Source organism: Bombus vosnesenskii, unplaced genomic scaffold (genome assembly GCF_011952255.1).
Source record: "Bombus vosnesenskii isolate JDL3184/JDL3185 unplaced genomic scaffold, Bvos_JDL3184-5_v1.1 scf7180000016273, whole genome shotgun sequence".
In the NCBI taxonomy this organism is placed as follows: Eukaryota; Metazoa; Arthropoda; class Insecta; order Hymenoptera; family Apidae; genus Bombus; species Bombus vosnesenskii.
In genome coordinates, this window is record NW_022884342.1 from 875,619 (window position 1) to 890,016 (window position 14,398).

The following is a 14,398-nucleotide window of genomic DNA, read 5'->3' on the forward strand; positions in this document are numbered from 1 at the left end:
GAAACCGAGTATCCCGGATCGAGATGTCGAAATCGCGATACCAATGCGCGTACGAGAGAAGGGGAGGAGGAGAGTTGGCCTCTCGAAAGGCACGCGCGAGCTCCTCGAACCACCGCTATTATTACGACGTTACGTGGAATTACGGACGCCACACGATCGTCTGCGTGCACCGTCTTATTGCAAGATCCTCAAGGTCTTCGTCGAATAATCCGCGTTTTCCGCCACGAGCTGCGTCGTCCTCGAAACCGTTGTCGCGATCGTGCAAAGTTGTTCACCTCGAAGAAAAAAAAGAAAGAAAAAAAAAACAGGACAGAGGAAGAAACAGCTTTCACAGGGTCGGTGGTACGTCGCTATAGGCAAAGGAAGGGGATAGAAAAAGGGACAGGGTGCGTGCGCGAGGGAAAGTGAGAGAAAAGAAAAATCGCAGCGAGCCGAGAGCGGTAGCCGTAAATTTCTTCGGCTAATGGCGCACAACAAACGCTTGTCCGTACCTAAGCTCATAATGTCCGTTCACGCCGGCCTAATATCGTTCCCGGCGTTTAATAAATATGTCGCGCAGGTAATACGTCATAACTTTTCCACGCGTCGCGATCTCGTGCAAGCGGTCGCGCTCGCGCAACGCCGTATACCCACACGCGCGAAACCGCCCTATACACGGCGAGTGTGTCTACACGAGCGGCGACCGCACGAGCGATGTATTACGTTGATATTCGTTGAACGGTTACCGCGTAATGTCACTGAGTTATACGCTTCTTAACCGAGACTCTTAATCGCCGGATAATGTTGTCCCAGCTCTTTCTTTTGCTCCTCTTTCTCCCCTTTCCCCTGCCCCGTTGTTCGCTGTCCCCTTTTCTCTCAGCCTTGCCTCCGTCTTTCCTTCTCCCTCTGTTCGCCGGCTGATACACACGACGCCGCGCCGTGTACGCATACCGATAAAACAAACGCGCAGTGTCTCGCGCACGTGACGAATGCGTAATTTCGCCACGGACGAATGATTGTCCGTACGTTTTTAGTAGCACAAAAAGGACTGCACGATTAGACGCTCGCCCCCTGCCGTACTGCGACCATGCACCGCCGCCGTGTAAAGCATTCATTGAGTGGAAGTGCAGCGTCGATGGCGTGATTCACGCATCTGGAATTCGGTGGCGCTTCGAGAAAATTAATTAAATCCCACTGATTAATCGCTCGATGTCTCTTTATCGTCTTCTTTCTACTTCGCCATCCACTTGGTCTATTTCTTCGTCGGCCGCCGATCCACGATACGTTCGTTCGTGACTCTCACTAGGTTACTATAGACGATACAGAAGAGACCGCCGAATGTTTATACTATTGATCGTGTTGTGCGAACAACACGATTAATATGGCCGGCAGGTAGTAACGGTTGTACCGAGAGCCCGAAGGATAAGCGGCCGACGAGTCGTTTATGCGCGTCCGCTTAAAAACGCCAGATAGAATCGTACATCATGGAGCGTACGACGGGAAAGAGGCGGTAAAATTAAGAAATTTTCGTTCCGGCACACAGCGACGATCGAGCAATTATTTTAAAAGGTCAAGAGGTTTCAGCTGGATAAATTATGCCCGTCGTCCTTTCCCACCCGCGTCGGCGGTCAATAGCCACGAAATAAACGTTTCGATTCAGTTAACGCATGAACGCCACTAACGTACGGCCCCGTCGCGACGACGACGGATCGGCTTCGCGATCGTACGCGTGAAATCGACGAAAACGCAGAAAGAAGCGTACGTTTACCGTCTGATCGGTGTAACGAAGGAAATGACGAGAAAATAATAGCAAGTAAACGTATACAGGGCGGTTGGTAACTGGTGGTACAAGCGGAAAGGAGGCGATTCTAGGCGAAAAAACAAGTCGAAAATATAGAATAAACGTTCTTCGTTCGAGGCTTTGTTCTCGAGAAAATCGACTTTGAATTTTCGCTCGGTACGCGTGCGCTTTATCGCGTCGCGTTATAATATCTCGATGGAAAAATTAAAAAAAAACATTTCACCCTCTTTCCGCTTGCACCGCCAGTTACCAACCACTCTGTAGATAAAGACGAACGCGTCTCGAGTTCGTTACGTAACGCACGCACACAAAGCGACGATCGATACCTGGAGAATCAAAAATAATGAAAAGCGTGTTAAAACGCGCGTATTACCACTGCGTTGTTCGTGTGTTCGGCCTGCGGTAAACTTCACGACAGTTGGCTATACCACGTGTCCCGGTTCGCTCGAGACAAAGTGTATCGATGTCACTGGCAATTAACCGCTGCTCGATATTCATAACTTTTTTACGCTCGTACCTCTGGGATTGGTAGAACCTGACCGGAATGGAGAAGGCAAGGAGCAACGGATACAAAAGCATTTTACGGTCAGATCGCAGAGAGAGCTTAGGCTGGCAGGTGGTGTTTGTAATGGCCGGCCATCGGCAGACCAGGCGGCAGCGCTACGGGCAGGTTTGCCGTGGTAAAAACTGTTGCGTGAGTTACGAACGTCCGAGTCTATTTGCGGTATCGACGGGTCCCGATTACATCGTCGCGTATTAATTGAATACGCGCCGCAACGACGACGGCACAGATGGCGCCGAAACGCTGCAAGAAATCGGGACACCGGAGAGAGAAACGGCGAAGAAACCGATCGAATATTCTTTCCAGTACGCACGATCGCGCCACATTGCCACGCCATACGCCTCCTCTCCTCTCCTCTCCTCTCCACTCCACTCTTCCGCGCGATCCGTTCGTTGATAGAAACGGTACGATACAGTCGCGATGCGGCGCGATCATCGATTTCAACGAGTTCCACGTACGCCGAAGCACCGTGTCGAATCCCTAAGTAACGCAACGATGGAAGATCGATGGGAAGAAGAAACGTTTAGCCAACTCGATGTATGTAAATTGTTCGCTTTATCCACGAATCCACCATTTCTCTATCCTCGTCTAATAAATAACGCGCAATTGCGTTTTCGTAGTCCGTGTGAAAGCATTCGAGCGATTCGCGCGACGCTTTACGAGAACTTTGTAGGATGCCGATGCGTCTTTCCCCTCTTCGGACGTTCGTTTCTACATGGTCGTTTTATTTTTGTCGTTGGAACGGCGAAACGCTGGGGATATGTACGAGGTACGTCTTCATCCGCAACAGCAAAGGCAAGCGTATTCCGTAAAAACGTGAGCAGGAACACTTTTCGATTCAATTATTTTGCCTTGTATCCTTCTTTCCTCGCGGGCACACAGGTATACGTATCCTTTGTCTGGCGGTGTAGTCGTTCCGATCGTCGAGCACCTAAACACGTTCTTCGTGCCTACGAAGCGCGGCCGATCCAAAGTATGCATTATCTCAGCCTGCAGCAGTGAAATGGCAGTCTGCTATATAGACGAGCAAGAAGCCGAACCAATCAAAAGCGCGGCGTTTCTCTTGTCAGCAGCCTTGAAATCTCCAGCCGGCGATCCAACGAATTTCCCTTTTCCATCCTGTCCTTCTGTTTAGCGTTCCACCCACCGGAACGTTTCCTGCTTTTTCTCCTTTAACATTCTGCGCAATGAAATACGTCTGGCCGACGTGGTTTACAGGCGTTTTCTTTCGTTACCAAAACACACGAGTCCATTAGTCTAACCGGTAGCGTGATACAGTGATCGATAGAGATCGAACCGAGGGAAGAACGTAACTACTCGGTAGGCTGTCTTCTTCTCTTCTTCGCGGCAACAACAATCTCAGAAACACGGGGTAATTGATGAATAGCCATTGGACAACAAACGGCACGCTGCGAGAGAGGATTAATCCCGGGCCACGACGGCGATAACTTCTCCCGCGTGAAATTTGCAAAACAGTCGGATAGCGTATGAGCTGTTGCCGGTGTGTAAAAGCGAGCCAGCGCACACGAGTTCGTACATGCGAACAGCTCGTCCATCAAATTGAGAACCCTGGTAGGCAGCCGCTATACGCTGCCGGCTGAACGTGCGATCAGCACCTATGCTTTGCGCGCGCGTTACGCGCCACTCACGTTCCTTCGCTTCTTTTCTTCCACACACACACACACACACACACACAGCTCGTAGGCACCGATAAACCATTGCTATTGTTTACCATCGAGTCCTGTGTCGTTTACCGTCCTGGAACCACGGCGATGTCTCGCGGCCTCTCGATAAAGACGCAACCTGAGACCGTCGTCGTCTTCCAAGCCGTCGTTCGTTGCCTCGCCTGTGCACACCTCCTCCCTCTACCGCAACACATGTACGAGTGTCCTTCTCTCGATCCTCGAACGAGATACCGCTGTAGCGTTCATACGCTAATATCACTCTGTTTATCTTATAATCGTGCTCGCGTACATTTCCCGTCCCTGTCGCGATGCAAACATACTGCCGAGTTCTACCTTTGTTTCCATGTTTATAGCATGTCCGATCATTTGTTTTATTTTATGGGAAATAAACTTTACTTTCGTGGCGCTAGCATCGTCTTCGTCGACGGTATGCCAAAGTGGAAGGGATAGGTTGGAAGAAACTTCACGCTATTCTTTTCTAGCCGAGGAGAAATAGAGATAATCGACGCAATAATATTCTTACGTGTTACGGTAAGCGATCGAAATAATCTTCGGCGGTAACTGGCGGTAGATCGTATCGAAACCGAAACGCGATTATTCCGCGCGTGTAAAGTTCCGGTGAACGTTGACCAGCGCGTTGCCAATTGCGCGAAATAATATTACGGACTTTTATAAGCGGCAAACCACGTTGTCGGTAAGAGAAAAACGTGGGACAGGATGTAAGTGATTCGAGCGATCAGAAATTACGCTTTCATGCGGTGAATCTGCAACACCCGTGATTAATACTCTTGAAAATTTTCACGTTATAACGCAGCAAAATATAAAAGTTGATCGACGATACTCGGGTTCGCGGTGAAATTATGCGGTGGGGCATATGCAAATTGCGAATATCCCGATACATTTTGATCGATGTTTACAATTACTTTTAATGACACGCTTCTACGGCATTTTGTCTCGCTATGGCCGACTATGGCCTTTTTTCGCAACAATGAGCGCGCTGGCGCACGGCATCTTAACGAATGCGAATTAAAAATCAATCAACGAAATGTTACGTACAGAGAATATCGAACAACAGCTTGTAATCTCGCGCGATTTAAAACTATCTTCACGAACGTCTTTGCTCTATCTTTATTTTCTCCCCAGTAAAAACACCAACGATTTAAATTTTTCTACTCTCGGTATAAAGAGGGAATTTACAAGAAAAAGGTTACTACCCTCGTTCGTGACGAGATGCAGGCACACACGTTACACGTTCGATGACGCAAAAAACTTTGACTTTTTTCCGGCTAACTACAACCTTCGCATTTAACTCTCGTTGAATATATAAAACAGACTACACAGCTTTCTTCCTCCGATCACGAATTCGCGGAAAATATACTCTTTTCACGTGTCTAACGTATGTACGTGGCTTCAGGAAGTCTGGATAAAGTTTTCTCGTGGACGCAGATCGTAACAATTCGACGCGAATAAACGAACGTTAGAAAATCTAAACGACAAATGTTATAATTATTACGTAACACTTGCAGCGAAAGAAAGGATACTCGCAAGAGAGAGAAATTGTTCGCTATTCTTGGGCCGTATCATTCGCAACAGTCGCGTTTGAGGAATTCAACGGGCGAAGAGCAGGATGGAATCCCGATCAAACGTGAAGAGCCACGTAATTTTCAGAGACCCGAATGTTTTTTGAGCGAACAGTACGCAGAAGCGGCGGGCGTGGAGAAGGGAAAAGGGCGTAGTAAGTCATACGGAGAGGCTCGTACGTCATCCTCCATCCGGGCCAACGGAGCAACACATGGAAAGGGGCTGCGGAGCCTCCATACACGACGAACGCACCTACTTGGCTTGCCTCTTTAGGTCGAGGTTCGCTGGTGTTCGCGTACCACCACACACGTTCGCGACACGCACTCACACGTTGGTCACTCGTGTGCCTCGATATGTAGGAGAGGCTGAACCACTTGGTCACGGGCGTGCAGCACGCACGCCTATATTCGACGCAAAGTCCACGATCCGATCTTTTCAATTTTCCAATTGTAAATTAGCGCCTTAAATGGTTGGTAAAAAAAAAGGCGTCGTAGAAGCGTGAGTATACGGGAACGAAACGACCGGAAACATCGACCACTCATCAAGAGGGAAGTTCTCTCAGCCATGTTTGTCAGCCATTGAGGTATACAATTTTGAAAGATACGAAACAACTACGCGTATGTTTATGCCCGTATGATTATTAATTATTAAACGTTTTTCAGGCTTCTATCGAGGATAAACGTTAGAAATAAACGACCAACGAGGGAAAATTATAGTGGAAAAATAAGGGAAGAAAGTGAGTCGATTATTGTTATTTACGAGACGATTCGGCAGCAAACGATAATTAGCCGGTCGCGTGAAACGAATCCGTAAAAATCTCTCGCCCATAAATGATTTGTACAATGAACTTGCCCGTGTTTCTGTTCCAGCAAAACATTCCTACCACACACGAAGACGCGGAACGATCTTGGTCGATACACACAAAGATATGTGCTCTGTATTACCGACGAGCCTCGCAGCGACGATAGCGGTAAGCGCGGAGGCACATAAGAGGGAGGGGTAAACGAGCCGAGCCACGATTTCGTCGTCGTAAACGTCAACGTTACGGTTACAGCGTTGTTCCTAGCTGGTTTATATTGAACGAGGTTGCTCCCCGAGGTACGTAACACCTACTGGCAACCGTCGTATCGTCGAGTAGCACCATACTCGTTTCCAACCCGACAGAGAGAGAGAGAGAGAGAGAGAAAGTGAGAGAGAGAGAGAGAGACAGAGAGAGTGAGAAAGAAAGAGGAAGAGAGAAGCGGGTGAGACCACGTGGCTTTTACGCGGGAATCCCACTGCTTCGGCACAAGAGTTCAAGGTTTGTTAGCTCTCTATCCGTTCGTACACGGTGCCGAGAGACTAGGCGAACCGCCCAATAAAGACCGCCATAACCACCACGCGATATCGATGCGCGTAAATCAAAAAAAGAACACGGATATACAGTACCGGTTCGTTGGACTTCTAACACGTATTTTGCATTTTTTAATCAATTTCGGAGGGTCAGCCTTACGAGGGAGCAGGGTTGAATTATCGAACGATTTGATCTTCACGGTACGTTTCTCCCAAGAACGTTGATATTTCTTTTTCTTATATATATTTTTTTACCGTTGAGTCCATAATGAGAAACACCTATGGTTTATTTATGAAATTAGCATTATGCTTAATATTCATAAAATCGAAGTTGTGAGAAACGTGAGAAGCAGAGAGAGCCCGAACAAGGCTGACGAAAACAATTGAATAATCGAGTCCGTGTTTTTTTCTTTTTATTACGTCGATGGATTATCGATCTTTCCGAAGCATCGTGAGGACGGAATAACAGCTGGAATTAACGTTGGCAGGAAGAACGCCGTCGGCAGACGAGGCAGTTTTACAGAAAATAAATGAACCGTGGGGATGTACAGAGATAGTATTCGAAGCTCCGTCTTCACGCCCTCTAATTACCTCGTAGACGCGGGCCAGACCCTTCAATGAGCGGCCATAAATTTTCCTTGCATTTGGAAACGGCCCCAGAAACTGATACCGCGGGACAGAAAAGCCTTTTGTGAATCGAGTCTATGCGTCTTGTAAAATTGCCATCCAGTGGAAGAGAAACGTGCTCGATAAATGTAACTAACCGTTCAATCTTACGGCGCGATAATTGTCAGATAGATATGGGCGATTCTCCTCTTTCTTTTCCTCTTTTCACTCCTTGTCGTTCGTAAAACGTTATCTATAAGTAAACGTTGTCTATACAAATAAAAGCATGGCTCCTGTATCTATGACGATTCATTATACACCCGATAGCATATTATGTTGCTTCATTACCGCAACATTAATAAGAGAGACATTTACATCTGAAAACGGTGGCGATACGGACGCTTCGCCGGCACCCATAAATCACAATGAATTTCAAGCGCGTGTACCCTTTGATGTTTATCACGGCCAATGATACAAATGCATTCCGTGCAATCAAGTTTCCTCGGCCGATCGTGAGGCGTACGCGGCGCGGTAGTGCTCTCAAGAGCGTTAATGTTGTCCGGAGATCGTGTTCCCGTAACACCAATCCGCAATAAAACGAACTTAATGATACCGTGTCTATCGTTACTGATTTGTGCGATTTGGGCGGCATAATCACTTCTTCAATCACTTATCGTATACTAACCAGTGACGTTTAACGTGGATACCGTTAGAGGATCGATAAATCATCCTGTAAGATATATCATCTTACGTGTTTGTCGTACGATGACCACACTCGTATTCCTTCCACAATACTTAGAAAAACTATCACCTTGGAAACGAGGGGTCATATTTCTCTCACGTCTTAAATTTTCAGACGAGATATTCGAAAGTCAGAGACAGAAGATGTGAAAAGTGGTATTTTTTTTTTTTTTTTTTTTTTTTTTTGGTAAAAACGTGGAGACAGAAATCTTTATAGACGTAAAGACAGTAAATAGGTGTCCTTCGTCGTTTCTAGAATCGGTGTTTTTACGATGCTTGGCAAACCGACAGCAATAACCCTGGTCTATGGATCGGTTCCGTAGGTGCGTGTCGATAAAGCTAAATTATTTATCGTAGGCCGTAGCAACGAACACCGGTAGAGGACATTGATGGCTCTATATTTACCAGCAGACTTTATAATCTACGACGAAATAATCCATAATCCTGTATCGATAAATTTCGCCACGCGTGTATCGATTGTAGCCGGCGATGTTGAAGAGCACTTGCCGGCTAGCGCTAAATGAGTCAACGACTTTCGATTCGCGAGAGCATAGAGAAACCTGTTCGACGAGAGTGCTAGCCGATCAATCGCCTTTTACCATTCCTACGATTCCTCCTACGATCGCCGCATTCCGTCGTATCGTCGACCCGATTTGCACACTCTCTAATCGCACGATTAAATCTTCCGTGTCTCCTCCGCGATGTACGCGAAAAAGGTAATGGCAAACCGTTTTCCGGCTTTGTCGATCGAAGAAGCGAAAAACGATCGTGCGCGCGCGCGCGCGCGCTAGCCGCACGATTCATCGACTATAAATCTTGTTGCAGTTATTGAATGGAAGACGCCGAGTTGATTCAGGAATACGCGAGCAAAACGACGCCCGGTTGAGAGGATTCTTTGCTCCGGGCCGTGAGCCGGGACCGGGGCCGAAACTTGACGTTAGATGGAACGAGAACGATGCAACACCGCCGCCTTCTTGAATATTAAATTCTTTCTCCCGTTGAATTTAGTATTTATAGAAGGACGTAAAGAATAAGGTTCGTTCAATAAAATCCCGTTTCTTGTCTTTGAATGAGCACGCGCCTACGTCACCAAAGCTCATAAAATAATCTGTACACCTTTTGTATGCATAAAGAGAGAGGTTCTCCCGCGGGAGGAGGAAATAAAAAAAAAAAAAGAAAACAGAAAAAGGAGGAAGAGTAACAACGGCGGGGCCTTAAACCGGACCAAAGGGCGCGAGAAGGAGGCTAGGAGAAGAACATCGTAGGTAAGAGTGAAACAGGACCGCGAAGACAGAGAGGCAAGAGGGGTAAGGAGAGAGGACCAAACTACGAAAGACGAACGGTCTAAGACCCAGCTGAGTTGGTGTAGAGAATAGGCGGTGTCGAAAAAGCGAGATAGTGTAGGAGAGGTCTGGATCTGCCTACGACAGAGCGAGACACCGCTAGGGAACCTCTGAGCAAGGGGGACAAAGACATCGCTAGAAACAGCTGACTACCGGAATTCGTGGTTCCGGAGGGGTGAGTACGACGAGGAAGGCACTTGAACCCCAATTGGACGAGGGCTTCCCCATTATACTCGACGTGCCCAACGATTTTACACGCACTTGACTCCATTCTATCTATCCACCAGACGTAACTTTATCGCTGTACGACCGAGTTTCCACGATATGACGTTCGTTTTCAACGTTCGAACGCGAACTGCACGAGGAGAACACACGACGTACGGCAAACGTACAACGGCCGGACGTACATAACGCGTAGCAAACTGCGATTCGCTCTGGTTTTCGCAGAGATCGGAAATAGATCTTCTACTTTTAGCAAATACTTAACAGCGAACGTAACGAGTATTCTAGCTAACATATTGTATTAATCGAAAAACCCATTTGGCTTGCGTCGTACGTCTCACGGTCGAGTCTACGAATTGATACGCGAAACTAAGAGGCTCGAGATCGATGGAAGATGCGGGCAAGATTAATTTTAGCGACAGACGAAATTCTCGAATGTGAGAAATGGAGACCGTGTGCGCGCGCTTTTTTTACCAACGACCCCGGGGGGCGGGTGGAAAGAAGGCGCGCTCGAGAGAGGCGCCTCCTCGGACAAAGAGGCAGGCGCGCACACATTAATGATAACTCCAAGTGTCACTTTGCACGTCGCTTTCACGCGGATGAGTTAGTTATTACCGATACCCCCGTCCCCCCCTGGCACGCGGTGCATTCATTCGCGCAGAAGGCAACGGAATATTTTTAGTTGGCTGCCAACTATAAATCCGTTATCTCGGCTACGCTTCATGACGGATACGTCGTATTTCAATCGACACACAAATAGACTGGACCGAAAAAAATTACGACCAGTTTCGACGTAACAACACAACAGCAACTTACATTCGACGATGGTATACAGCTCGTGTCTTCTATTTTTCAGAACGGAACCAAGGGGTGGAATGATTTGTTCAGATATGTATCGGGTTAGCGAACATAGAGCGAAGTTTTCGCGTTAAAACCGGTGTCCCGCCCGGCACCCGGTTTTCCCTCCCGCACGAAATACAATGGAAGGACGCGAGACGAAAATATCGTCAAGAGAATCGAACGGAGACGCGACTCGAACGGATCGGATGCGTAAGTTTCACGCGATTCGAACGTTGACCGTGAAACGTTCGACGAGGGCGATTTAGCCTGGCGTATAATGGAGCTGGGTAAACTCGATCCACCACGCCTTTCCCGACCACGTGGCCTTCTCTCTACACACTACCGACCCGCTGCTGTTCTCTCTCCCCTAAGCATCGTATGGTCGCTTCTCTATATTTCATCACGGCTGTTATGATAATCGTTGGACGAGAGAGAGAGAGAGAGAGAGAGAGAGACAGAGAGAGAGAGAGAGACAGTGAGAGAGACAGAGAGAAAGAGAACTTATGAATGTAAACTCACCTGCTATAGCCATCCAGGGGTAGAAGGTATGGTTGGTGGGTTGCTGATGTAGTTGCGTGGCAACCGGTTGGCTCGCGGACGAGTTCAAACTGCAGGTGTTCCAGGACGACGTGAGGGACCTCGAGGAACTGTTGTTACCAGGACTCGATGCCGGGTCGCCGCCTACGAGACCACCGTAGCTACCAACCCTCGTCCCTTCTGGAGTGCACGCCGAAGGACGGACCACCGAATTGCTCTGACTGTTCGACCCCGAGGTCGCTGACTGCCAAACGTCCTTGACGGCCGCGGCTGCCATCACCGCAGCGTAACCATTCTGATGCGCCGATGCTTGATCTTGTTGCTTACAGTCCTTGGTTGCTGTGGTCGAATAGGAAGAGGTGGTGTGTCCGGTCGCCTCCGGTGTCGTGGAGTAAAGTTTGCAGGCCGTCGCGACGCTCGCGTCGTACGGCGAATCTTGAGGTGGTCTCGTGTTCGTACCTCCGCCTGGATGTATGCCCAGCGACGAGGACGTGTGATGATGATGCTGCGTAGATGCGTAAGGTGACATACCCAGGCCGAGAGGGAAGCCTCGATAGGCCGCGGCTGTGGCGGGATCGTGATGTTGACTGGCGGCTCCTGTCTGATGGTGGTGACTTCCGTAGAAGCCACCCGCAGTCTGCTCAAAGTACGAGTTCATTATCCCGGGTATTTTGAATCACTTGCACTGAAACACCGCCACTCGAGAAACAAAAAAAAAAAAATAACACGCGACAGCGAGCAGGCGAAAAGGCAAGGGCCTCGTGTTCGCCAGACGACTGTTCTCCGTAGAGATCTCTTCGAATCCTTCGAGAGGACGGGAAAAGGAGGAACCAGCACACGATCGTGTGTTTCGTTGCGTGGCTAGTCACGAGCGATGTTAAGAGTCCATGCTCCGCGCGGCCCGATATCTCGTTCGCGTTCTCCGAGTTGGTGGAAAAGGTCCGTTCACCGTTCGAAAGGCACCCCGACGATCGTTGGACGAGAGGCGAGAATTGTCGAGGTGATGGTCGTGGTGGTCGCTGTCGTTCCTACTCCGTGTGTCCGGTGGTGGTTCGCGCCAAAAGGCGTGAGGTAGGCGCGTCGCGTCGAGCACCGATACGCTGTTTGACGCGGCTGGCGACAGGTGACAGCGTCGACGAGGGACAAGCAAATGGGCATTAAACCGTTTTAAGAGATCATAAAAGTCATCGGTAGGTATAAGCGGTTGCACCCAGGAGTGTCAATGTCAGTAGGCCGTAGATGTATAATTGCGAATGGGACTCATGGCAGCGGCGGGGGCTTTTATGGGCTTGTTATGGTTACCGCTACCGGCAAGAGTGTAAACCGGCGGTCTAGGTGGTGGAAACGAGCGATGATCGTTAAACCGTTACGACGCAATAAACCGGGGTAATAAGACGGGCTATAAAACTGGCTGTGGGTCTCTCTACCGCGTGCGCGCCCGTCGACGGTTCGGTCGGCCGGCACGCGACGATCTCTCCCTCGCGAAAGACCTCTCTCTTTCTCCTCTGTGCGTCTGTCGTATCGAAATGATTTCTGTGCGATATGATATTTCTCTCTGCGTTATCGGCGACAGAGGCCCGGGGCCCCGTGGCGTGTCTCGTAAACGTTGGTCGTACTTTTTAAAAGGACCGAAGCGACCGCTCCGACTCTGTCCGCACTGCACTAGCACTAGCCGAAATGTGACTTCGCTGATGACTGCGAGGTTCGGTACGAAGCGACGTACGAAGGGGATCGTAACGAACCACGGTATGCCAGTGCGGTGGTCCACGGCACACTACCGCTTTTCTCGCGCCCCGTGTACCGCCACTCTGTACCGTCCTCCGTCTCTTACTCGCTCGTTCGCCTCCTTTCCTCTCTCTCTTTCGACGTCGACCTCTCTTCCTTCCACCACCGACTTTCCCGTCTCTCTTCTCTCGCTCTATCACGCTCTTTCGCTCTCCGTCTCTCGTCCACCAGCCCCAGCGTTTCTCCTCTTTCTCTTTTCCACTATCATTCCCTCTCTTCGTTCGTGAGCCGCGACCGTCTCACTCGCGCGCGCACACTCTTCACGGTTAACTCTATTGTGCGAACGAGGAACGCGCGCTGCTTTTTCTCCTTGTCTTTCACGCGACGTTCCCCTCTCCGACGCGATAACCGACTTCTCTCGCTTGCTCCGTCGTCGCTCGGCTCCCCCTCCCCCGCACGCTACGCCCCCTCCACGCTTATCCACTCGCCCTCTCGATCCGTCTCGCTCCACCTCTCGACAACGCGTCGCGTTTCGTCTCGTCTCTGCCGCGCTGCTCTCTACCACACCGGCTCCTCTCTCTTTCCTTTCCTCTCGATTAGACTACGCAGCGCCCCCTGTTGATCGTTCGAGTAACTCAACGACGTGCCGCGAGATTAAATTCGTACACGTTGCTGGTGTGCTCCGCCGCGGTGTTGCACGTACGCGTTTTTGCGTTTCGGCCACCAAAACTAGATAAGACGACGAAGATCGACCAGATCGGAAGAGGCGCGAAGAGAAGCCGAGGAGTGGATCGCCGGGACGCGAGAAAATAAAAGGGTCGAAAACGACGGATAACCGATGGCAACGAAAAGAGACGAATAAATGTTGCCGCTACGTTGGGGTGTAAGAGGTACGCGAGAGTACCGAAGCGTAGGTAAAGAGAAAGAGAAAGGCAGGGGAACGGCGAAGGAGCGGCAGAAAGAGAAAGAAAAAGAGAGAGACGGAATAAGATGCGAAATTGCGCCAGCTAAGAGGGAGACGAGAGGTGCTAGCCCGCGTAGATCGGACTGCGAGGAGTAGGGGGAAGAAAACAGGGTGCCAAGGGAGGAGGTTATGCTTAAGGACCAATCAGAATTGAATTCGTCACGAGTACCACGCCGGCACAGCACGAAAATTCCTACGCCATGTGAAAGTAGTTCCAAGCTGGAACGACGCCCATGACTGGTTAGGCGCCGCCCCGCGTTACCCCCACCAGTGAAAACACGCGAGCAGCCGCGGATACGGACACCGCCGGCCACCGTACGGTAGAGCGAAAGCTGCACGCCACGCGCGTCACGCAACGTTTCCTTTCCTCTCCGCTCCGTCCCAGCGGCCCTCACCGCGCCCCCACAGCTTCTGGGGATACGTGCACCGCCACCTCTGTGTTTCGTCGCGAACTAACGCTGCCAGATCCATTCAGACGTT

At 49.7% G+C, this 14,398-nt stretch overlaps 1 protein-coding gene across 2 annotated transcripts in view; it reads right to left on the reverse strand.

The window, feature by feature from the left end:
• The window catches only part of LOC117242267 (homeotic protein antennapedia-like), a 350,813-nt gene extending 336,840 nt beyond the window's left edge, over positions 1 to 13,973 (reverse strand). Inside the window, exon 1 of one of the 2 annotated variants that reach the window (XR_004495211.1) lies at positions 11,212 to 13,973. The gene's annotated coding sequence lies outside the window, so the exon portion shown is untranslated. The remainder of the gene's footprint in view (positions 1 to 11,211) is intronic. The other variant, XR_004495210.1, reaches the window with a different exon arrangement.
• Between the last annotated feature and the right edge of the window lie 425 nt (positions 13,974 to 14,398).